Here is a 25,590-nt window from a genome sequence, read left to right on the forward strand (position 1 = left end):
ATAGTGTTACTTAATCTAACCTCTAAATCAGGGGTTCGGGAAATGTAAGTCTGCACTTTTAAATTTACACTCGTAAATGATGAACAGCCATACGTTGTAAAGGTACACAAACGTGTTAAGAGCAGCTTCACACATATAGCTTTACTCGTGTGTAAAGCTACCTCTGTGAAAAGCGTCTTTGACTTTTTTACCTCTTTGTTGACCAATAAGAAAGGTCGAGTCACTTTTGTGTCAATCCATTTGATTCTTCTGGCTATATTTTAGCGATTGTCTCTAGGAGAATCTTAATTGGAAATCCAACTTTCATGTGGCCCTAAAATGCTTGCCTCCAAGTCCAATCTGCACACATGTTCATTAAGTACGCAAATGTGTCATGACGGGACATGTTATATATAGTTTTGCGCAAATTCGTTAAATGGGACTAACAGTTATTAGTGATTTAAAAATTGCTTTTCTTGTGAACTAGCCAACTAAGTCATGGATACAGAGTCAGCGATGTAAATTTATAAATCGAGAATATTTGAAGGACCTGATAAAATTAAACACATTGATCCAATGGTACGTTATAGTAATGGAATGCATTTCTCTTGGTCTATCTTTTCATTAAAAACTAAACTTAAAGCTGCAACAAAAGCTTACTGAAAGTGAAACGCTGATTTTTGAAATTTTTGCCCTACATCAATTTCAAGCATTTTAATAAGACATACACCTAGGGATATATATTAAAGCATATTATTGGAGAGGAAGGTTGGCTCATTGCTCAGAACTACTTATATTTCTGGGTTTTTATTGTACTTGAATAAAAACTGTGTGTTCAGATGATTAGGCACCATGTTTAAGAATACTTCTGGATGTGTTCCATCCATTAGCAGAAAAATGGACAATACCGCCAAGAGCTGGATAAAGCTTTGCAATTATTTTTGATCTAGTGCCTTTTAAGCAGGAGACTAGACCTGTCATTCTGAATAAATGTAGTGTATAATGGCCTGTAAAGAAATATAATTTTGGAGATGGCAGGAAATGACTAGTTGTCACAGACTATTATGCAAGTAATTCAAGATGTCATTTGTGAATTGTAGGGAGAAAGTCAAGATACAATATCATTCTGAATATTTCAATTTGCCACTGCACTCGGTTTTCTGCACGTGGGCACACCATGCTCACGAAGGCTAACTTAATTTGTTTGATTTTTTAAACTAGGTCACATATCTTACAATGCCAACTACGTCTAATTCTGTATGTCACACGCCAGATGCCGTGTTCATTGCCATATCCATAGCTGAATTTACACTTTTACTGTTTCAAAAACTGACGAAGAGATTCGTTTTCGTTTCAACAAAATGTCCGCGGTGGTAATGTGAAAGAAATCAAGGGGAAAGTCTGAGTTAATGTGTTCTCTAATGAATGAACTAGACGGTGTCGGGAGATAGAGAGATCTGTTGTGGAAATAAAAACGCAACAAAAGGGAAATATACTTTTTAATGGAATGCAGAATGACTTTAAAGAGAGCACATAACTTCCAATGGTATATAGTCATAACAAAACGTATGAAGTCACCAAAAATACATCCATACCATATCGTATACACTAAGATGTGTCAGTTATGTTTACCTATGCAGCCGTAGTTCTCCAGTGCTGTGTACTTCAATTTATACATCATTAATAGCAACTCCAATGATGTCATGGATAAGCATTCAATTATTTCATCACTGACATCATCAGTGCTTCATTCAAGGCGCAGAGGTAACAAGAGACAACCTTTTGCTTTTGTTATATTTACTGCACACAATGCAACATTTCAAGGCAACTGTGCATAATATATTCAGTTCACATATGGTACATGCTAGACATGGGGGTCTCTAGTTGGCAGGTTGTTACCCTGTCCATGTAGTGACCCTTCCTGCTAGACAGGATAAGGGTATACACTACTGAAAAAACCCTTGTTACCCCCTAGGTGTCTTGCCACAAGCAGTCAGGCTTATCTCAGAGGCAGTGTGTAAAGCATTTGCATATAACCAACAGTAATACAGTGAGAAAACTACAAAAGGACACCACACCAGTTTACAGGATGCATGAACGAATAGACTTGTAAACTTCAATAAAAAGTGTTTAAAAAAGGACACCACACCAGTTTAACAAAATAGCCAATATTTATCTGTATAAAACAAGACCAAAATGTTGAAAATCCAACATACAGTACTCAAAATATGCACTTTGCAAGAATAACTTAAACATGCAGTTCCTAGAAGTTGGTAGCTCCTACCGGTGCTACTGCAGTGCTGAAAACTACCAAATCCAACAGTTTTGGTCAACTGCATCAGTGCGGACCGGCGACGGTGTCAGAAGACTTGTAAACAGTACCTTTTGTTCCGGTTGACCGTGGCAGTGTGGGCCGGCGGAAACAATCGTCTAGGTTGTGGTGTGAAGCAGAGCGGTGCCCTCAGGTCGCGGTGCAGGCAATGGCTCTGTGACAGGCATCCAGCAAGGTCTGTGAGATCAGGGCTGTGAAGCGCGTGGTGCTCGTTGAGGTGCTGACGGTCACAATGCACGCTGCTGCGGACGTCTCAGATCGGCGGTCGATAGTGCTGGTGTCGGTGGACGATGGCGGTGGTTTGGCATGGGCAATGCTTCATGTAGGTTACGAGCGGTGGGTGCACTTGCCAGGTCGACATGGCAGTAAAAACTGAAGACACACACTGCAGTGGCAGGTCTGAGATACATTCACAGGGCTACTTCTGTGGGTGGCACAACCAATGCTGAAGGCCCACTAGTAGCATTTGTTTTGCAGGCCCTGGCACTCTCAGTGCCCCTTACTAGGGACTTACCAGTAAATCAAACATGCCAATCATTGTAACACAAATCCATGACATTATTTACAGTAGGAACACATGCAGTTTAACACTGAACAACAGTGACAAAGTGCGCAGAGACACTAAACCAGCAAAAACAGAGTCAAACCCGGATTAGAAAGCCCGCAAAGGATGCAAGGTCTAACAGTACACTAACATACAAGTGTACAATACTTGTATGAAAAGTGCCCAGGGTTTGAATCTTGTTCTTGGCATTTACCAATTCATATATGTTCAACGGAATAAGACGATGTGCATGGTAAAATCCTGATTTTTGCATGTAAGGTCAGGTCAGGCAAGGCCCAGTAAATATGCATGATTCTGCGGAACATACGTTGTAACGTGCAGAACATTGCCTTCAACCATGGTAAATTGAAACATCATCAGTAGGCATTAGAACATGGCTTGTGACTGCCAGATCCTAAATTTCACATGCACAGATAATGGTATGTATCCATGCTCTCTGCATGCTTCATACAAACACATGTCATCCTTAAACAGTGTGCTTAAAGTATAGTGACTCTGGGTGCATAGGTTACAGTCTGTGTCACTATCAATGCCATTTGTTATGGTAATGGTAATGGTATGGCTCTTATATTGCGCAACTAAGCCCGGAGGCGTCAAGGCGCCCAAAGAATAATATCATAAAAATGGACAGATAACAAGCACTACGGATAGGCCTTGGTGAACAGCCACGTTTTCAGGGCTTTCCGAAAGTTCAGGACTGTTGGCTGTGTTTTAATTGCAAAAGGCAGACTGTTCCACAATTTAGGGGCTACAGCTGAAAAAGCCCTCCCACCCCATTTGGTTTTACGAACGCGGGGAACCACCAGCAGATTCTTGGTTGAGGATCGGAGAGCTCTCTCCGGAGCGTAAGGATGCAGCAGTTTCCTTACGCCCTCAGCCCCTTTACCAGTGAGCGCCCCGTAGGTCAGACAGAGGATCTAAACGGCAATCCTAGACTCAATAGGGAGCCAGTGTAGGGATTTCCTGGCCGCCGTGGCGGAGGATAGTCTAGGAGCATCCAGCACAAATTTGGCCGCCGCGTTCTGTACTGTCTGAAGGCGCTGCAAGAGACCTTTATTTGCTCCAGCATAAAGGACATTACAGTAATCAAGCCGCAAGGCCACTAATGCAACGACGACCTGCTTACGAGCCTGCGGAGAGAGGTAGTGCTTGATTTTGCGGAGTACTTTAATGATGCCCAAACATGTAGATACTGTTCTGTTTACCTGCAGTGTCATTGAGAGGTCCCAGTCCATGATTACTCCCAGGTTCCTAGCAGACTCTGTAGGAGTAGGACAGGTTACCAATGAAGGAGGCCACCATTCGGCCGTCCAGATGTTGACATTGCCACCATACACCAGAACTTCTGTCTTCTCCCCATTCAGTTTGAGTGAGTTGTTAATCATCCACTCAGCGACCGCCTCCATACAACTTCTAAGAAGATGTATAGGGGCGTGCACCGATCGAGGGAGGGACACTAAGATCTGTGTGTCATCAGCATAGGAGACTATCTCCATCCCATATGATCTCACCAACCTGGCAAGTGGGGCCACGTAGATGTTAAATAGGGTCAGACTTAAGGCCGACCCTTGGGGGACCTCACATTGCACAGGAGTGGGAGGAGATAGAAAGTCTCCCAGCTTAACCCTTTGCTCCCTCTCATTCAAGAAAGAGGCCAGAAGGCTCAAGGCCACGCCATCTACCCCTGTCTCCCTCAGAGGAGATGTAAGAACCGAGGGAGACACGGTATCGAAGGCGGCTGTCAGATCTAAAAGAATAAACAGGGAGGTATGGCCCTGATCGACCACAGTGTGGATGTCATCAAGCACAATCGTCAGGGCAGTCTCCGTGCTGTGAGCCCTCCTGAAGCCGTGTTGGGATTGATCTAACTGTCCCGAGTTTTCCAAGAACGCCGCCAGATGCTTGTTTAGATGGGACTCCAGCATCTTGGCAGGAGCTGGGAGCAAGGAGATAGGGCGGAAGCTCGTGAGTACCTCTCGGTCTAGAGTGGGCTTCTTAAGGAGGGGCTTAACTACAGCACTCTTCCATTGGTCGGAAAAAGATACCATCCCTCATTGCTCTATTCATGATGTCTAAGAGCGGAGGCAATAGGGTGTCTCTGCACTCCTTCAGGAGTTTAAGGGGACAGGGATCTAAGGGAGACCCTGACCTCAGATTGGTTAGTAGCAAGTCAATGTCCTGGAGGGAGAGCGGAGGAAAGACAGATAGGCTCTCAGTGATGGCGGGGACATCAACTTCGAGAGAGGGGAGGACGACATCAGGAGAAACAGGAAGAGTTACAGCCTTTTGTGAGCCAAGGGCCGAGTGAATGTCTGCAGTTTTCCTATGAAAGAATCCAGCAATTTGATCACAGAGGACTTGGAAACATACTGTGGGGTCGGGCATCTGCAATGTACAGAGGGAGTCGACAATCTTAAAAAGATCCCGCGGGGAGGTGAGAGTGGTCATGAGATGAGCGAAATACTCTTGTTTCACCCTGATCACCTCCATCTTGTATTCCTTAAGGAGGGACTTGTGTTTCTCCGTCTCTAGGGGATCCCATCTCGTCCGCCAGAGCCTTTCATGCCTCCTGCACTCCTGCCTCAGGAGTCTTAGAGGCTCTGAAAACCACAGGGCTAAGGGTCTCTGCCTGGCGGAGTAACGCAAGGTTACAGGGGCCAACAGATCCACTGCTGCCGTGACAGCAGTCGTCAACTCAGCAGTGGCTACGTTAACATCCTTGGATGAGCTAATGGCAGAAATGTGAATCAGAGGGGCAAGAGAGGCATTAGAGACCTTCCTAAAGGTGCTTCTGGTTACCAATTTACTGGGACGTGTCCACCTAGAGTTAACGAGAACATCCTGACGTTCCAGAGGAACAGCCAAATGGTCTGGCCAGCTCAGTGGAATGGGTAGGCCTATCAGGAGCCCAGGACCGTTGGAGAAAACCCCGTCAAGGATATGGCCCACCTGATGGGTGGGGGATTTGACCAGCTGCTGAAGACCATAAGCGGATAAAGAGTCCAGGAGAGTACACGAGTCACTGGAAGTAACATTATCCAAATGGAAATTCAGGTCGCCCAGGATCGTGAGTTGGGCGCAGCCAAAATAGTGTTCCAAGATGTGAAGCAGGGACTGAGTGAAATCAGTCCTGGGACCAGGGGGCCTATAAATCAGTACCCCCACAAAAGGGGTGGCCAAGGGGAGACCAATTGAGAAGTGAAGGGCTTGGAAGAGGTCAGAAGGACCGGACAGTTCAGAGATGCGACAGGAATATGAGGTCTTATAAAGAATTCCTAGTCCCCCTCCTCTACTCCCCACCCTATCCAGCCTAGCCAGCGCATATCCCTCCGGTCTCGCAGTCACCAGGTCCGGGCCGGAGTGGTCTGAGGCCCATGTTTCCGTTAAGGACACCCAAGTGGGATTTCTTGCTGAAACAAAATAGTTAAAAGCAATATTGTTTCTCACCAAAGATCATGCATTGATGAGGAAGCCACTTTCCTTTATGGGACTGGTGGTACATGGTAGGTGAGAGGGGGGGGGGTTTGAGGGGGTCGCCGATCGACAGTCGGCCTTGGCTGGGAAAGCAGCCGCAGCACAGAAAGCTTCGGAGTCCTCAGGGGAGCAGAAAAAACTGGCAAGGGCGCCAAGAAGGTTTTAAAGCAAGCATATCATGAATAGTATAAATGTGGCTAGCGGGCAGCGCTACCTCCGAGCTGCATATCTCCCCGAGGATCCGGTCCATTATCCCGTCCTTAGTGCGGACGGGCGCAGACGGGCTGTACTCTGGCGTGACTCCGGCGTTACTGCGGTGCAAACGCTGCACGCAAACGCTGCGCGTCAGAGGGCCACTTTAAATGCAGGTCTAGCCTGTCCTGTTGACAGCTAGCTTGCTAACAAAAATGGCGCCGCCAGGCGTCCACTTCTACCCCCAAAATGGCCGCTTCGCTCGGGACGCGATGTCGGGGACCCGCCAAGGGCGGTGAGTAGCCAATTATAGTGCAAGTGTAGGGCAATTTAAAATCAGGGGATACAATTCAAAGTAAAATTAACCTAAATACACAGAAAGGTAATTTAAAAGCGCTATTGCGTAGATTCTATGAAGAGACCTAAAAGCGCCTGCCTGCACACAAGCGTCGCGCAAATTATCTGATTAATCTCATCTTAGACGTCTCCTAACACCTGTGATAGTTATGTGTGATGTTATGGTTGCGTCTATAATTTCAAGCATTCAATACCCTTTTGTTTAGGTTTTTAATATTGCCGATTCACTTCAAGTGTTTTTAATCAGCGAATCACCAAGGTTATTATTAACACAGGTTAGAATGCAATTTTATAAAAGGACGATTATTTGCTACTCAGTCACATTTGTCACTAAATTTAATTAGCTTGTAATTATATATTGTCCTTTATTCACGCCTTACAGTAATCATAAAATATGGCCTTTGGCCTTGACTTACAATTTTGGATTTGACCATGGCAAATGCCCAGTTCCCCAGCCTGCATTACTAACAGGGGGAATAGCCTGAAACCAGGCACGAATGGTCAGGATATTTGTTTGTACATTATCGAAGAGCAAAAGTTCTAGGCACATAGTGACAGGTATTTACATGTGATAGACATGTTTTTTCTCTTGTGATCTTCATGACATGGTATAAAATGTCACAAGCTTTACAACCTTCGAGAATGATTAAATTTGGAAAAATAACCAGGAAAAATACTCCACATGAATGCATTTTTTCCAGGATAGTTGTCAGCTACAATTCATTCTTAGTGGGAGGGAAAATTATTTATGAGAAAATTCCTTAGTAAAATATATCTGTATTGAAATATTTTAACTCATAGACAAGGGTTTACAAACGTTGCAATATGATCTGGCATTAACATCTTTCATAAAAACTACTATACGGTTTGATTATATCACACACATTCCTGTATAAATAATTGGGTTTGATATCCATGTGAATTTGGTGATAACCTGCTATGATAGTCAAGTATATCCCTGGAAGGGCAGATACATGACATTAGTAGAACAACTGTTTTTTTTTTTGTTTTGGAAATGTTACTGATAGTGTATGTGAGTAAATTAGACTTTCTGATTTTGAACTGTGTGGTTTTTGAATTTCTGCTGGTAATGTGACACCAAAATGGTGTTTCATCCACTGTATGCTTCTGGTAAAGGGTTTTTAAGTGATAATTGCCAGTGCCTGCTATTTAAGATAAGACCGCCTGGGGCACAGCTGGGTAAGAGGCTCTGTGCTGTAATTCTCAAACATGTGTGCATATGTGTGCACTTGTGTGCAGGTTAAACAAGAAAGACTGCTGTATGACTTAGACTAGTAACTGTGCGCAGGTAGCTTGGACAAGGCAGCTATGGACTGTGCAGCCCATATCATTTAATTGGGCATCCAATTGAAGTGTAATTCTTTAGTGTGTCACTTTTTTTTACACTTTTAGTGAAAACTGAGACACATAACATTTTGTATTGCCTCATGATCTTTTCTATGTTTAAAAAGGTCCTAAGTGTAAATAGAATATTCAATTGGCCATATGAGTGCTCCTTAATATGTTTTGGCTTTTGCAATATTCTCCTAGTCCTAATGAGATTTGCATTTTAAATTACCCTTCCGGGTCAAGACGTACATAGCTTGTCAGCTGGCAATAGAAAGCTACCTCTAGAATATAGATACATATAGTTGGGAATAGCCTTCTCTTTGTAAACGAAGAAGATGGATAGCATAAGGTGATTAGCTGACACTCATGAACAAGCGTGGGCGTGGGACAAAAAGAGAACATGTAGACTTCTGGCACAAATCACACCAGAGACTTCTTTTGAAGTCTTCGAGAGAATGAGTGTCAGTTAGGGAAAAACTCTATGCGAAGGCTTACAGAAACACTGTGGGGCCGATTCACAGAACTAATCTGAGACAAAATCCTAAACTTACTACTTTTGGTATTCACAGAAGGCATTTAGTAGTACTAAAGTTAGTATTTTGTCTTAAGTTAGTATTTTGTCTTAAGTTAGTATTTTGTCCTGAATTTGGATTTTGTCTTAAATTGGAAGGATGCTTGTTTTGGGTCCAGGGACGATCTGGCCTGGCAGTTTGGGCTGAACTGTTCCCATGGGGCACAGGGTCGTCAAGACTGATTTGCATATGACTAGGTCCAAATCGGGGTGGCCTAGTGAGCAAAATAACGATGGATTTAACCCAGATATTTTGACTGGGGGATAATGTGTGCATTGTCAGTATTTTGTCCATCATGTGTTTGCTGTGACAAAAATAGACTCCACACAAGTTTTGATAAAATGAGAATAATCTTATATAAGCATTTTTACGATACAACCACATGATACAAAATCAACTTATAAGAATGGGTAGTATTCATTCCGGTGGGTTGATAGGTTCTAATCCCACCCACCACTTCAAACCAACAGTTAAGCTCACTTCTAACTGTTTCCAAAAAGTTTATGCCAGCCGTATTGTTGGAATCACACATATTGTAAAAGGAAACAAATACTGCAATGCATAATGATAGTCTCTTATTCTGTGCAACAGAGAAATAATGCCATAAGTAGCGCCACAGTCATGTACTTTGCAATTGAAGGAATAATGCAATGTGTATCAACACCAGCATACCCTGTACCAGGAAAAAACAAAGCAATGCGTCACAGTACAATCCTGTACAGTGCAATGAAGAAATTATACACTGCGCCATGTTCTACTCAAATACTGCGCATTGAGAAAATAATGCAATGAGCCACATTACAATCAGGTAATATGCAAGGGAAAAATAACGCAGTGCGTAGCGCACCAAGCATGTAGTTTGTCAGGCACAAATGAGGTCAGGCGTCATACAACAGTTTGATAGCTCGTTAGCAGCAATAATGCAAAGTTTAAAACAACAGTTTTACATGTTCCGTTACCAGTGCCCCCGTTACTGATAAAATGATGACACAAAAGTACTGCTTCCCACTCCGGCACCAACATTGCCCCTCCTTGGGACAGCAAGGGACAAGATCCAAGCTGAAGCAATGGCTCATGCAGCTGACTGAAACAGGAGGCCAAGAGATTGTCCTTCTGGTCCCGCACCCCACCCCAGGTGTTGATGCACATTACCTGGGGGGCACGACCCCACTCTCCTCCCCGACATCAGCAACTTGGGCCTTGATCCAGAACTCCGTCTTGGGGTGCGGTGCACTCGGACTGGCGGCTCAGCTCTTCCGTGGCTGCAGGTCCAGGCCACTGCAGTTGACTGCGAGGGACCAATCACTTCACACTGAGCTCGACCCTCAGCACTGTGGAGACTTTACTTCCAATTTGGTGCCCTCTCTACTCAGGCACTCCTCACCAGCACCTCAGTTTGCACTTTGACATGCACACCACGCGTACGAGACTCGCCTCTTCTCTAGTGCTCATGACGATCCGGAACTCTTCATCAATGCTCTGCTTGCACCTCAACACGCATCCTGTGCGTTTGAGTCTCTCCTCTTCTCCCGGTGCACACTATGTCCAGGCGCTCTTCACCAATGCCCTGGCTGCACCACGACGTGCACTCCACACGTCCGAGTCTCACCTCTTCTCCTGGTGCACACGATGTCCAGGCTCTCCTCACCAATGCCGTGGCTGCACCACGACACGCACCCAGCTTGTCCGAGACTCACTTCTTTTTTTGGTGCCTATGAGGCCCAGGCCTCTGTCACCCACACCCGGGCCGCACCACAACATGCACCCAGCACTTCCGAGACTCACTTCTTCCGTTGGTGCACACAATGTCCAAGCACTCCCCACCAACACCCTGGCTGCACCACAACACACACCCAGTGCATCCGAGTCCTGCTTCTTCCTTTGATGGACACAAGGCCCAGGCGCTCTTCACCACCAACCAGGCTGCACCACAACATGCACACTGCACGTCTGAGACTCGCCTTGTCTCTCCGTGCACACTATGACCAGGCAATCCTCACCATTGCCTTGACTTGCACTTCAACACGCACCCAGCGCATCCTAGATTTAGCTTACTCTTGCCTGCCCACGATCACACAGCACATCTTCTGAGGACCTCATGCTGCAAAAGCACACGCACACCGTGTTGCTTGGAACTTATCCAGATATTTTTATGATCCTGTATTTCCAAACAGGGAGCCAGATCATCTTGGGCCCTTGGGGTTTACAAGACACAGCACAAAGCAAAGTCTTCTTCAAGCAGGGGGACCCAGCGCCTCCAAGCACATTCCCAACAGCCTTTACGTTAGTTAGAACAGCAAACAGCAGACCAGCCCCAGGTCATGAAGCAAGGATTGGCCTGTCCACACCAGTCTCTTCAGTTGTTCCTTCTTTAGCAGAGGTTCCTCTTAACCACAGAATGGGTCCAAGACTTTACAGTCTCAATCCATATCTGTTTCATTCCCACTTTCAGGGGTTTCAACTCTTCTAGTTATATCCCTTATTGTCATTGAAGTTCGCATATTCTCAGGGGTCCCTGACCTCTCCCTAAATCAGTTCTGAGTGTCTCCCTCCCAGTGTCACCTCTCTCCTTTTGATACTGGTGGTTTGGATCCTTAATCACTCAGCAGGAGATCGGTCAATTGGTTTATAGCACCAACCCAGGCCTTTTCACCTCCTGGGCTTCTCCTCCATCTACTCTCCAGATGCAGGGCAGCCTAGCACCATCTCAACCCCTCCCTGGGTCAAGGCCTCTCCCAGCTCCTCTCACCTTTCAGTTCCAGACAGACAATCCACATTTCAGAGACATGTAGAAATGCTCAGAGGACAAATCATAGCCACTTTCTAAAAGAGTGGTTTATGAACACACAGTGACAAACCCACCTTCACAGAAAGATGCCTTAGGACACTGTGAGTTCATAAATACTAAACTTCACCTCTCTATTATAAACTGACAGGAAACTAGGCTAACAAACACAATGCCCAGCCTCCCCCATTCTCTCCTATGGGTAGAATGGCGTTTCAGCAGTGAAAAACGAAAAGCTGAGATTTTTCACTGTCAGTACATAGCACACACCTCAGTATATGTTCTGCCTTTTACCTACACTGTACCCTGCCCAGGGGTTACCTGGGACCTACCACAGGGGTGCCCTATGTTTGTGTGCCAAAGGAAAAGTCAGGCCTGACAAGGGATTCCACTTGTCAGGACAACATGCTAACTTAACATTCTGCACGCAGGCCCTACACTGAAGGCCTGAGTTCTCTTCTCTGCGCGCCCTAGCATTACTAGCCCTTGCACACACAATGCACATCACTAGGGACTATTACTAATTAGGCAAACATACCAATCACCATCACATTTTAAACAGGGAACTCTGGTACTTTTGCACTGATCAGCAGTGGCAGAGTACCCACAGCATCTACATTGTCTATTCTATGTCAGGAAAACAGTCTAGGGGGAAAGCAAAAAGTTTAGGGAACTTTAACCAAAAAGGCCAATTCCTACAGCTACACAGATGTAGCAGAATGTTTTAGAATGCCACTTAGTTTGCCCAGTACAACTAGCCTCTATACAAAATGAGCAACATCAAGTGTCATTCCATAGAAATATGCCCTATTTATTTGTTCTCATGGGGGTGGATGCCTAATCAACCACACGATGTGACAGAATGACAGTAGTATGCCAACGACTATTGGGGCAGACAGCGAACTCATTTAAAAATGAGCTTCCGAAGCTCTCAAATTATCAAATTGAGCAGAAGTTCCATTGATCTCACAGACCAGAAGAATCAGGAGTGGTAGAATGAGTTGATGGCAGTTTAAAATTGAAGCTGGTCAAGGTGTGTGCCTTACAATCCTTGAAATGGCCAGACACACTTCCACTTGCTTTAATTAGTATTAGAAGCACTCCAAATAAAAAGATTGGTCTTTCTTTTCACGGAGTGCTCATGGGGACGGCTAGGAAAATCCTGTATCCCCCCTGCTTCACTTGTGTTGATAAGTGATGGAATATGTGACATTACAACGCATGCCATTACATGGCATGCAATTGCAATGCCAACGTTTACATCGACTTTCGTCGGGGGACCGCTGTAAGTTGGAATAGATTAATTTTCTATTTCAACTGCAGTGTGTGCAACAGTAGGGAAGGTGTTGGAGTTAAAACCAACACCTTCTACCCACTGCTGCACTACTTTTTCATTGCAATGCCATGCAATGTAATGGAATGCTTTGTAACAGTTGCCTAGTAAAAGCTGTTTCTCTAAGTGATGACATTGTGTTGGATTACTGTAAAGGTATGGTTGTGCTCTCTGTCTCTTATCAAGTGAATTTGGTAACAACACCGGCAAAAGAAGTCCTGTGCAATGCTCTCCAGACAGGTGATTGGGTGCTGGTAAAGAGGCATGTTCACAAATGCTGTCTGGAGCCAAGGTGGAAAGGCTCCCACAAGGTTATACTTGTGATTAGCAATGCTGTGAAATGTGGATCTACACATTTCACACAAAGAGTGTGAAGAACGCAGATGTAGAAGTGGTGACACCAACCATTGATTCATAGTGTCAAGCTCAAGCTCACTGTGGAGATCCAGAGGGAGGTAAAAATAATCAAAATGAAAAAGAAATAAGAACATATTATGAACAAGATGAAGAAAAAGAGACAGGAATGCCATACCATAAGAAAGGAGTGAAGCTGGAAATTTGAGTCTCAAAACCCTCCAAAGTAAAATGGCTCACAGAGAGGCAAGCTTCTGATGCAGATGAAAATCCAATAGTGGGAAACGCGACATTTACGTTCCACACCCTGGTGCACAACATTTTATTTAAAGGATTCTAGATTCGCCCGTAAATTCGTCAATTTTTTTCTGATACTGATTCGTAAATATGATAATGCATTGGGTTATAAATAAAGGATGCTGCTGAGAACTACTTTTTGTGTATGAATCATATTTACAAGGAGGCTTGGATGGGCCCCTGTGAATACTGAAAGTTTCAAAAAACACTTTATTTGATGGATATGTGGAACGGATGGAAATATTGAAAAGAACATGTTAAGGTTAAAACTTGGACGAATCAGTATCAGAAAAAAATAGACGAATTTAAGGGGGATCTAGTATCCTTTAAATAAAATGTTGTGCACCAGGGTGTGGAACGTAAATTTTGCGTTCCCCACTATTGGATTTTGATTAAATTGCGCGATGGCAAGGCGAAACCCAGGTTGCACACAAGAGGTCAAGGATGTTTAAATATATGGATTATGGATTATTTTGAAAAGTAAGATGTGCACACCACCACATTCATCATTAACTCTGATGCAGATGAAAGTACAAATCAATTTGCAAGTAAAAAAGATTCAACAAGAGAAACAGAAAAAAAGAGTGTGCACCAAAAATACAAGTTGTCAGAATCATTGAGAAGAAACAAAAGGCTGTTCAAGAAAGCTAAGAGGCCAGAGACAATCAGAGAAGAGTAAGTGACAATAGAGTTAGACTCCAATGACAATAAAAGTTAAGTGGTGCCCAATAAAACACAGAAGGTTTAAAAAGTAAGGGCTTTTTCTTTTTTAGGAACCTACAGGAATACCTAATATTTCAAGAAATACACGTCACCAACAACTTATTATGGCATGCTTCATCATTGGCAGTTCTCCACACATTGGTAGGTAATCCCCACTCAGTGGACTTGACCATTGCTGGGAGTTCTCCTACATGGGCAAGCTAAATCATTTCATGTTACCAGATACATAGTATAAAAATCTGGAGACAAACTAAAGGAGCAATCTTTATTATTGGGTTCCTCAGATATGATTAAAAAAGGTGTGTATTCAGGGGCGTGGCTAGCGGCTGAGAATGGTGGCTGCCTGAAAGGCGAGCCCCGTGGGTAGAGCAGCCTCTCTTACAATCTGTGCACTTATCCATCAACTGAGAAACCTCTGCAGGGGTGACCAGACGCCCGGGACCGGGCGGTGCATGGTGCGCAGCCGCTGAATGAAATCGGACATCGTGGGACAAAGATATCACCAACGACAGCCGTGGCCTGGGAAGGAGATGCGGACCAGGGGCTCTCCTTGCTGACTGACCCGGCCGGAAGTGCGGCGGAACTGGGCACGATCTACCGGAAGCGCCCCTCCGCGAGTGATCGGACACCAGCACTCACCTATTGGCAGCGCTGCATAGGGGAGAGCAGCGGACCACCGGCGACTGCCACGGGACTGCAGCGGTTGTGGCACGGGCGGCACTGCGGACTGTGAAGCGGGCTGAGGCCGACAGGAACGGAGGCGGCGATTGTAAGGTGCCGCCATATTGGAGCAGTACCACTCACCCCATGCCCGAGGTAACTGACGGTGGGCATTGGGCGGCGGGAGCACCGGTGTGTACTAGGGACGCTGCACACAGCCGCTGAAAGGATTGGTATCCCGACCGGAGTCAGGGAGAGGGGCAGGACTACTACAGCCAGCAATGCGCACCGCAAGCGCTGTGAGCGCGATGTAACGGACCCCACTGTCAAACCCTGAGTGGTGTTCCCCCCTTAAGAACTGAGGCTGTACACTTGCACGGAGTGAAGAGGCTCCCCGCTGGGCCGTGACGCTAAGCGTCAGGTGCGAGACTGGGGACACGAGTCATCAGCACCGTTAATGGAGGCGCTACAGACCTCAAACTGAGCGACGCACAGTGCCACCTGCTGGCTCATACTTTCAGCAACCTCAGGGAGTGGCAATGCTCACCAATTAAGGCCTAATCTGACACTAAATCGTGGGGCGAGGGCCTTTTGGCGCTAGCTTCCGCATCTGGCGCCTCTCATCGCCGGCTGGGGTGCTCCAAACTGGGACCAGGGTATCAGCTATCCTAATCAGGTGTGCAGGCAGTGCGGCGTCGCAATAGTGCAGTGTGTGCACGTTGATCCATCTCTATTGAATTGTCTCTTTGTGCTCGGACACACCTCTGCGCAACGACCAACGCTACTGTGTACCAGTGCTGATAATCATGGCTGGCAGAGGCGGAAAGGGCGGCACTACGCAGACCAGAATCGATAAATTTGCCGGTGATAAGACCGTGTCCTCTCCGACGGATGGGAAAACGCCAGCGGGCAAGGCGGCAGAAGGCATGGGCGGGAAGAAAGCTACGCTAGATGACGTCATGAGGGCCCTGACTCAGGTACAAGCAACGATAGGCACGATATCCACCGAAATTACCCTTATAAGGGCAGACTTCCACAAAATGTCGGAGAGGGTGAGCTCCGTGGAGGTGGTAACAAAGTCGCTGGTCGAGGATGTCTCGGAATTACAATCGGCGGTGGAGAAGATAACAGCAGAGAACAGGATGCTGCGCGAAAGGCTGGACGACCAGGAAGGGCGCTCCAGACGGAACAACGTCCGGATCCTAGGAGTTCCAGAATCTGAAGGCACCAGAGCGATGGACCTCTACGTGGAAGAGTTGATAAAGAAAGAACTCCAACCTAAGGGCCTGTCTGCTTTCTTTTCCGTTGAAAGGGCGCACCGGGTCCTAGGGGGACAACCAAAGCCAGGTGCGGCCCGCGTCCGATTCTGGCCAGATTGTTTAATATCCGGGACAGGGATGCCATCCTACAAGCAGCGCGAGTTTCACCACCGGTCAAAATTCAGAACTCAACTATAGCCTTTTTTCCGGATTATACGGCGGAGGTGGCCCGCCGTAGAAAGATGTTCCTGGATGTGAAAAAAGACCTAAGACAGCGTGAGATTCCATACTCAATGCTGTTCCCAGCCAGGCTGCGTGTGGTGGCGGACAACAGGACCTGGTTTTTCGATACTCCTGAAATAGCCAGAGATTGGCTGGACGGCTGGCGGCCGGCCACTCATCCGCGCCGTTCGAACAGACCAAACAAGACTCTAAAAACAGGAGGGCTTCGAAGCTCGCAAGATTCTCGACATGAGTCAGAAGACCAATCGCAAGTGAGCAACGGCACGGACGAAGGGGTTAATGAGGACCAGTAATTACCGGTGATTACAAACATCCTGAGAACTCAGCGGTGGGCCAGATGGGCCACCACTGGATAGCGGGCTGGGACACCTGGAGAGAGCGAGAGGGGCTGCCATCTCCGGAGAGTCCTTCGCCCCGTCAAGCAAGTATCATTTGTGTGGGGAATGGGTTGAGCACTCAGCTTAGTTGGGGTGGCGGGCGGTTTCATGTCCGTATAGCTGGGGGGCAGGGAGGGGAGAAGTTGGGGGGGGTCTGTTCACAATGTTAACAAACTGTTCATACTGTTTGACTCGAAAGGATCTACTAGGGCGCACACACCAAGATATAGGGACAGTTCCACGAATGACACGACAGGGTAAGCTAAGGGTTCACAAGGACCTCCCGCTGCAGACAGACAATGGCACACAATGCACGGAGTGATCTAGTGGGTGGGGGACCAGAGCGGGGGCCCGTGCCACCATTGCTGCTGCTGTCCTGGAATGTGTGGGGATTGGGTGACAAGATCAAGCGTGGATTGGTTTTGCAAGCCATCCGGAGGCTGAGTCCCTCAGTGGCTCTACTGCAAGAAACACATTTGGTGGGTGCAGCTAGCCGGGCCTTAGATCGGCGGGGGTACCAAATGATTGCACACTCAGACTTCACCTCAGGGTCACGGGGCACGGGTATACTAATAAAAAAGTCATCCAGGTTCATATTACAATCCACCAAAACAGACGACCAGGGCCGTTTTGCTGCGGCACACGGACAAGGGGGAGGGGAAGCCGTTGACACTAGTGTCAGTATATATCCCACCGGCACTCCACACAGTCGCGCTTCCTGACTTAGGGAAATTCCTACTAGAACTCCCAGAAGATCTTCTCATAGGAGGAAATTTTAATGCGGTGGTACATAATGCACACAATAGATTTCCACTTCGTACGCCCAACCCAGGTCCCTGCCGCTTTAGCGAATTCCTAGTGGCACAAGGTCTAGTGGACCTTTGGAGACAGTTGCATCCTGAGGACAGACAGTACACCTATTATTCAGCTGTGCATGATAGTCTGTCCCGTATTGATTACTTTCTTGCTTTGGGGAATGGGCTTCTAACCGTGAATGACGTGCAGATTAGACCCAGGGGTATCTCAGACCACTCGCCACTGACACTAACACTATCCTGTTCAGACATAGCAAGAAAGCGTATATACCCGATCTTCCCTGGCTACCTCAAGATACCAACCATACGTAAAGACTTAAAAAAGGCTACCCGATACTACTTTGCTGAGAACACGGCCTCGGTGACTTCACCGTCAATCCTGTGGGAGGCATACAAGAGGGTCCTAAGAGGGCGAGCAATAGCATCAATCACAGGGCATAAACGCAACCAGAGGGAGGAACTAGTCAAATTGGAACTGGAACTTGAGCAGGCGAACTTGGCGCACATGTCAGACCCAAGCACGAGTACACTGCACGCATTACAGCTTTGTCAGCGACTTCACGATGACCATCTTCGTAGGAAGACGGTCGAGAACATTGCAGCGACAACACATAGAGTCTATGATATCGGGGATAAGGCGAGTACGCTCCTGGCGTGGCTAGACACAAAGAAGGGTGGTACCAAACATATCCTGCACTTGAAGGGTTCGAGCGGGGAGGTGGATACACGCGCATCAGTGATAATTGAAATCCTGGCAGACCACTTTCACAAAGTATATACCCCTGAGATGGCCATAGCGTATGAGGAGGCGGTGGTGGCGCTCTACGGGGTACCAACGCAGATCCTGTCACTAGAGGCTAAGGGAGACCTTGACGCAGACCTGTCAACTGATGAGATTCGCCTGGCAATTAATGCACTAAAATCGGGTAAAGCCGTAGGCCCCAATGGGATCCCAGTAGAATGGTTTAAGACCGTATCTGAAGAGGTGTGCACACCATTGTTAAACATGTACAACGATAGCCTGAAACGGGGGATTCTGCCCCTGGATCAGCGGACTGCCATCATTGTGGCAATCCCGAAACCGGGCAAACCACCGCTTGAGTGCTCTTCCTATCGTCCTATTTCCCTCCTCAACGCGGAGGCCAAAATATTGGCGAAACTACTAGCTAGTAAATTGCTACCTCATCTCGCACAACTGATCCATACGGATCGGTCGGGATTCATGCCGCATCGGAGCACAGCACTTAATCTCCGCAGGCTCCACGGGGTGCTGGCGCGGGCCCAACTTCTGACGGAACCGACAACTATCCTGTCATTAGATGCCCAAATGGCATTTGACATGGTAGAATGGAACTACCTTTTTGCAGTTTTGGAACATATGGGCTTCGGCCCCAGATTTATTTCCTGGATTAGATTGCTCTACACTGACCCGGTGGCACATGTGGCGGCGAATGGACATATCTCTCGGGATATCTCCTTGGCGAGAGGGACACGGCAGGGATGCCCGCTCTCGCCCTTATTGTTTGCTTTGGTCCTTGAACCGTTAGCAGCGGTCCTTCAAACATCCCAGATGCTGAGAGGGATACCGTGGGGGGACTCCTGGGAAGACAGGGTCTCATTGTACGCAGACGACATGCTCATCTACATGTCGGATCCAGAGAGGGGAATCCCGGTGCTGCTGGCGCTGTGTGATCGACATGGCCACACCTCTGGCTACAAGATCAACTGGACGAAATTGGTAGTATATGTGCTTAGTGGCCCCGCCCCGAATCTACCAGCCAATTGCCCGTTGATGGTGATGCATGACACATTTAAATACTTAGGGATAGTCATCACTCGAGATAGTAAAGCCTTCTACGACCTGAATTTGTTGCCTCCGCTCACGTGGCTTCAGGCGGACGCAAGGCACTGGAAGTCCCTTCCACTGTTACTTGGAAGGCCGGCCTTATTTAAGATGAAGGCACTGCCTCGTTTCCTATATATACTAGAAAATACACCAGTACTAGTGCCACCTTCATATTTTCGTAAAGTGACCTCAGTGGTCGCGGGGCTACTGTGGGGGGACCGACCGGCTCGAGTGGCATACAAGAAACTGGTCAGAGACTGGTACAGTGGTGGGATAGCCCTGCCTAATCTGCAACTATATTATTGGGCGGCTCATCTTAAGATTATCAATCAGTGGCTCCATGCGCCGCAGGGCGACCCTGCCTACCTAGCAGACAGAGCACAATTGGGTACGCACACTCTCTTGGCCCCGTTATACAACAAAGGACTTCTAGTGAAACTCATGGGACCTACTAGGCACACGGTGGCGATATGGCACAGAGCGCAGGCGACACTGAAATGGGGGGGGTTATAACCAGACTTACACCGCTCTGGGACTCCAAGGCCTTGGGACAGTTACGACACAGTAAAGGTTTCACACAGTGGGACAACATATGCATCTCCACGGTAGGAGACCTGTGGACCAGAGATGGAGTGATTCCCTTTGACCGGCTGCAGCAGCAGTACGGCCTGGGACCCAATGAAACCTACCGTTACATCCAAATAAGACACGCACTGTTAACAGCGATTGAAGCGGGCACGGATGTCCCGGAGTCATCCCCGCTAGAAGATCGACTGTTGACAGATTACATGCAGACAAGCGCCACCTCCCTTACTTACCGGAAATTATTGAATAATCTGCCAGACCCCTTGCTTAGTTTGAAGGAAAAATGGGAGGGTGAGATAGCGGGGATGGCTGAGACGGAATGGAATGAGGCAATGGCCTCGCCAAAAGAAGCTGGCATCTCAGCGCGCTTTCGGCTTGTGCAATTTAAAATACTACACCGGGTGTATTATACAAGGACCGCATTGTACAAAATGCATAGGGCGGATCACCCATATTGCCTCAGAGGATGTGGTAAGGAGGGGACACTACTACACACACTGTGGGGCTGTCCATTAATTGTAGAATACTGGAGGCAGATACTGTGCACGATTTCACAAGTACTGGAGGTGTCGATCGTACCTGATCCATGCATGTGCCTGCTAAATATATGGGGGCCTAATGATCTGACACGCCAGGGACAACAATGGGCTGTTATAGGTTTCATGGTGGCTAAGCGTGATATAGCGCAGAAATGGGGAGCGATAGAGGCCCCGACCCGAGCACAGTGGTGTAGAAACATTGATAAGCTCATGGTAATAGAGAGGGCGGTATATAAGCAGAGGGCTAATCCTCGGAAATGGAACAAGGTATGGCTTCCGTGGAATAGTTATCGGGGGGATATATGTGAACCACTGTCGGAGGAGGAATCAGACGATTCAGAGGAAGAGGATGATGTAGACTAGGATTGGTGTGCTGGAGTACAGGTTGGGAGGAGTCAGGAATAGGAGGAATGACGGGAGTTTAATTTAACAGGGGGAGCTGGGAGCAATGAACTGTGCAGACGTACCGAACTACGATTTCTCATAAGTCAAAAGTGGAATACAAAACTGTACACTGCTCAATTGATCTATCGAGTCACAAGTTACTTTATGTTTATAAAAACAAAAAATAAGGCGTCACTTAAACTTGATACAGGCTGCCGTATTACTGCTGAAAGTCAGTGAAATGTCACTCTTATTATATCTTTTTCGCAGGAATGAAACTCAATTGTTAAATGCCATTACGGGACAAATTAGCAGCCGGCCTCCGGGTTGTAGGCTGTGTATACTGCACGGATGTCAATAAAGCCTTTAAAAAAAAAAAAAGGTGTGTATTGAATTTCAGATTAGGTTCAATGGCTCATCTATTGATGAAATATGCCAACATGTTTCGCGCGTTTAGACAGTCTGTATCGATCTCTGGTCTTTGTCAGGGCTCTTATAATCCCTGTAACCCTGCCCCCCTTAGGTCATCAATCTTGCGGCCAGCATGTGGCGGACCACTCATGGATCTTTTAAATGATACAAAGGAGGATCGGTGGCAGTCATCCTCCTCGATCTCAGTGCCGCTTTTGACACTATAAATCACACCATCTTGTTGCAGCACCTCAGGGAAATTGGGATTCATGGAGGAGCACTGGAGTGGATCCGCTCATTCCTATCCAGTAGGCAATTTCAGGTCTTTGAGGGAGAAACCATCTCCACAAGCAAGCCCTTGGACTGTGGAGTTCCGCAGGGCTCCTCTTTAAGCCCGACGTTGTTTAACGTCTATTTGAGACCGCTGGCTGGGGTCGTCCGTCCGTACGGTATTAAGATCGTTACCTACGCGGACGATACCCAGCTGGTGGCCTCCCTCATGCGGGCTGGAGACCCTGTAGGTACAGTGGACCTGGCAGGATGTCTGAGCGAGGTCAGTAGATGGATGACCCTGTCTTGTCTCAAACTTAATGGGGACAAGACAGAGGTTATGATGCTGGGACATCTAGCACCATCCACGATCAATCAGATCTGGCCAGCATGCTTGGGCACCCCTCCAGTCCCCAGGGATGCCATCAAGAGCCTGGGAGTCTGGTTGGATAAGTCCCTGACGTTCAACCATCAGGCCGTTGTACTATCTGCCACCTGTTTTGGCCTCATTAGAGTATTGAAGAAGATTCTCCCATTACTACCGTTTGAGGCTAGACAAATCGTGGTCCAGGGACTGATACTTGCGAGGCTGGACTTTGGAAACGCGCTTTACCTCGGGACCCCTGACTCCACACTAAAAAAGCTGCAGGTAATTCAGAATTGTGCAGCTCGAACCCTGCTTCAGCTTCCCCGCAGGACTTCTGTGAAGGCCGGACTGACAAGATTACATTGGCTTCCGGTGAAAGACAGGATCAGCTTCGAATCCCTTTGTGTTGCTCATCAATCTTTTTGGGGAACTGGGCCACTGATTAGTCGCCCTTTAATCTCCCCCTATCTTCCAAGCAGACAACTTCAGTCTACCAATGCCTTACTGGCTGTTGTGCCAAAGGTCAAAAGGTCTAGATCAGGAGGTCGCTCCTTCTCTTTGAATGTGGCCAAATTGTGGAACAGTCTACCCTTTCATCTTAGGTCCAACTCAGACCTCACCTCTTTTAGGAAAAATTAAAAAACTTTCCTGTTTAACAAATAGTTTGTTCCTCCTGTATTCTGCCCATGGGCAACACTTGTTAGCTTTCAGCGCTGGGACGCCTCCGGGCAGCTATTCTGCGCTTTACAAAACTCATTTTCATTTCATTTCATTCATTCACACTTAGCTTTAGGCAATACCTAACTATTTGGAAAAGAGCTTCCATCCTCACTCTGGTGAAAAAAACCTTTCCTGGACCCTAAGCAGGTGGAATGTTATAGGCCCATTTCCCGTCTTCGGTTTCCTGCCAAGATTTTAAAGAAGGCAATGAGTGAAGAAATAATATCCTTTTGACAGTTGCTTGATTATTCTCAATACGTCTTTAGAGCAAACCATTGCACTGAATCGGCACTGATGGCAGCATCTGTGGAAATAAAAGGAGTAGAGGACAAGGGCGGCAGAGCTGCATTAATCCTATTGGATCTTTCTGACGCCATTGATATGGTTCAATAGGTACTTCTCGTTAAACTACCTCATTCATTCGGTTTTAAGAACACTGCACTAACATGGCTGAGCTCATTTCTTAACAATACACAACAGTGGGTAGAGATGGCAAACACAAGTTCCAGGCCCGTCTTGCTCCCCTGTGGGGTACCTCAGGGCTTTGTGCTTAGCCCCACCCTATTTAATGTGTATGACACCCCTCTTGTTACTCTTATTCACGGTTTTGGCCAGGGTGTATTCTCCTACACTAATGATACTCAGATAGTGGTATCTATTTCATCACAGGTTGAAAAGGATGCAAACTATTTCTGCAGATGCATGGCCCAGGTTGAAGGGTGGATGCAGAGAAATTGTGTCAACAAATTGGGGTTCTGCTTTTTGGAAAGGAGACCTCCTTTTGGGTTGCATCTTGGTGGCCCTCGGAGCTGGGCGCTCTACCGAGGCCAGTGCAGAAGGCAAGAAATCTGGGAGTCATTTTTGACACCATACTATGTTTTAAGGACCAAATCAATGCTGTGACCTCAGCAGGTTTTTTTATGCTGAGGGTTTTCAAGAAAATTCTCCCATTTATTCTGTTTGATTTACAGAAGATGGCAATGATGGCACACATCTCCTCGAAGATGAACTGAAGGAAGAATGGAGGCAGCACCAGGGATGAAGTCACACTTTAGTCAGTACGTTCTTTTCAAATTTCTTTATTCTTCTTTGAATAAAAATGACAGGACAACAGCCAACGCGTTTCGTTCCTGTTATAGGAACTTGATCAGGGCAAACACATTTTTTCTGTATGGACTATGTTCCATTTAGTGAATACAAGCAATAGTAAACCCACAAGATGGACAATATGGAGTCCAGTTCTAACCTAGATACAGTCTGGACAATATTTCGCCTGGTTTCCGTTTGACGTAGTGAATCCCTCAAAGGAATTTGGCTGGATTCTCTGTGATACTGCAAGCTACATATATCCTATATCCAGAAGAGTCTAAGGAAACATAGTTGTGTAACGCAAGGAAAGTTAGTTTATTGTGTCCAGGGAGCACAAGAGCAACAGAACAATTATATCAAAGAAGTATGCATTGGAAGAAATAATTAACAAAGAAGATTATGCTTACTTGAAAGCGCGCTCAAGTGTCCACACGTACAAAGACGATATTAGAAATGGAAATGAAGTCCAACCATAATGTTATAAGTAATCTGTAGATGGCAATCAGCCCCCAGGACGAGTGAAGTTATAATAAGCCTCAGTCGTTACTATCAGACAGGCATGGTACTCTGGCGGCAGGGTATGCGCCCGAATTCGTAGTGGGAAGATGGATTACTGTAATGCCCTTTATCTATGCACTTGTAAATATATGATAAAAAAACTACAGTCCTTGCAGAAGGTTGTAGCAAGAACGTTATTGAAGGTCCCTAGAATTAGACCAACCTCTTATCTAATGCTTGGCCTCCATTGGTTGGCAGTTATCATAAATACCAACGTTGCCCATTGCTTTTTGCAGGCGTTTAGATCCGTCGGATCCCAGACCTTTAGGATGCACCTATGGGCCTCCGGCTGCAGGTCTATCCCTAGGACCACCCTCATCGTGTGGTGAACCGCTCCCTAAAATGTTTGTATGCTTTGGCAGTGCCACGGTATATGAACAAATGTCCCCAGTTACCCACAGTCCCTCCTATACTCTCGACTTTCTGAACGACCCATTTGCACCAGACAGGGTCCTGTAACGTAGGTCCTATGTAGTATCTTTAGCTGCACCAGCTTCAGCCTCATCTGAATTGCCACTACTCACGGGGAGGAGATCGCCTCCTGCCAATCCTCATCATCTAATTCCAGGCCATCCTCATTCCAGTGTCTTTTAATATTAAGCAATGGATCTTCCATGTTATTTATCAGTTTCCTATAAATCAGAGAGATGGTTTTCTCCGGAAGATATCCATCCAGTACCCTATCCTCCAGGGGAGAGACGTCTGGGAGTGTTGTGTCCGTAGGGATGTGTGTAAGCAACGTATGTCAAACCTGGAGGTAGCGGAAGTGCTCACTATAATTTAAGTTGTACTGCCGCTTAAGTGAGTCAAAGGTTTGTATTGTTCCATCTCCCCAATCGTCTTTTATTCGTGAGATCCCGATGAGGTCCCACTTATCAAACTCCTTGGACTGCCAGTGGTTTCCCAATTTCTCTAAATTCCAAAGTGGGTGGGCTAGCGTGAGTTTACCTCCCCATTTAAGGTGTCTATTGGCCACATGCCATGCCTGAACGGCAAGCGCCGTGGGCCCTGTGAGTGGACAACTGCGGGGCCCAGCATATAATGCTCTAGTGAATTCTCGCCCTGGGAGTTGCCATCTATCCATATTGAACCCAGGATCATTTGGCTGCCCGTAGATCCCGTGATTGATATCCGCGAGTTGGGATGCCCAATAG

The sequence above is a fragment of the Lissotriton vulgaris genome, chromosome 8 (assembly GCF_964263255.1).
Source record: "Lissotriton vulgaris chromosome 8, aLisVul1.2, whole genome shotgun sequence".
Classification (NCBI taxonomy): domain Eukaryota; kingdom Metazoa; phylum Chordata; class Amphibia; order Caudata; family Salamandridae; genus Lissotriton; species Lissotriton vulgaris.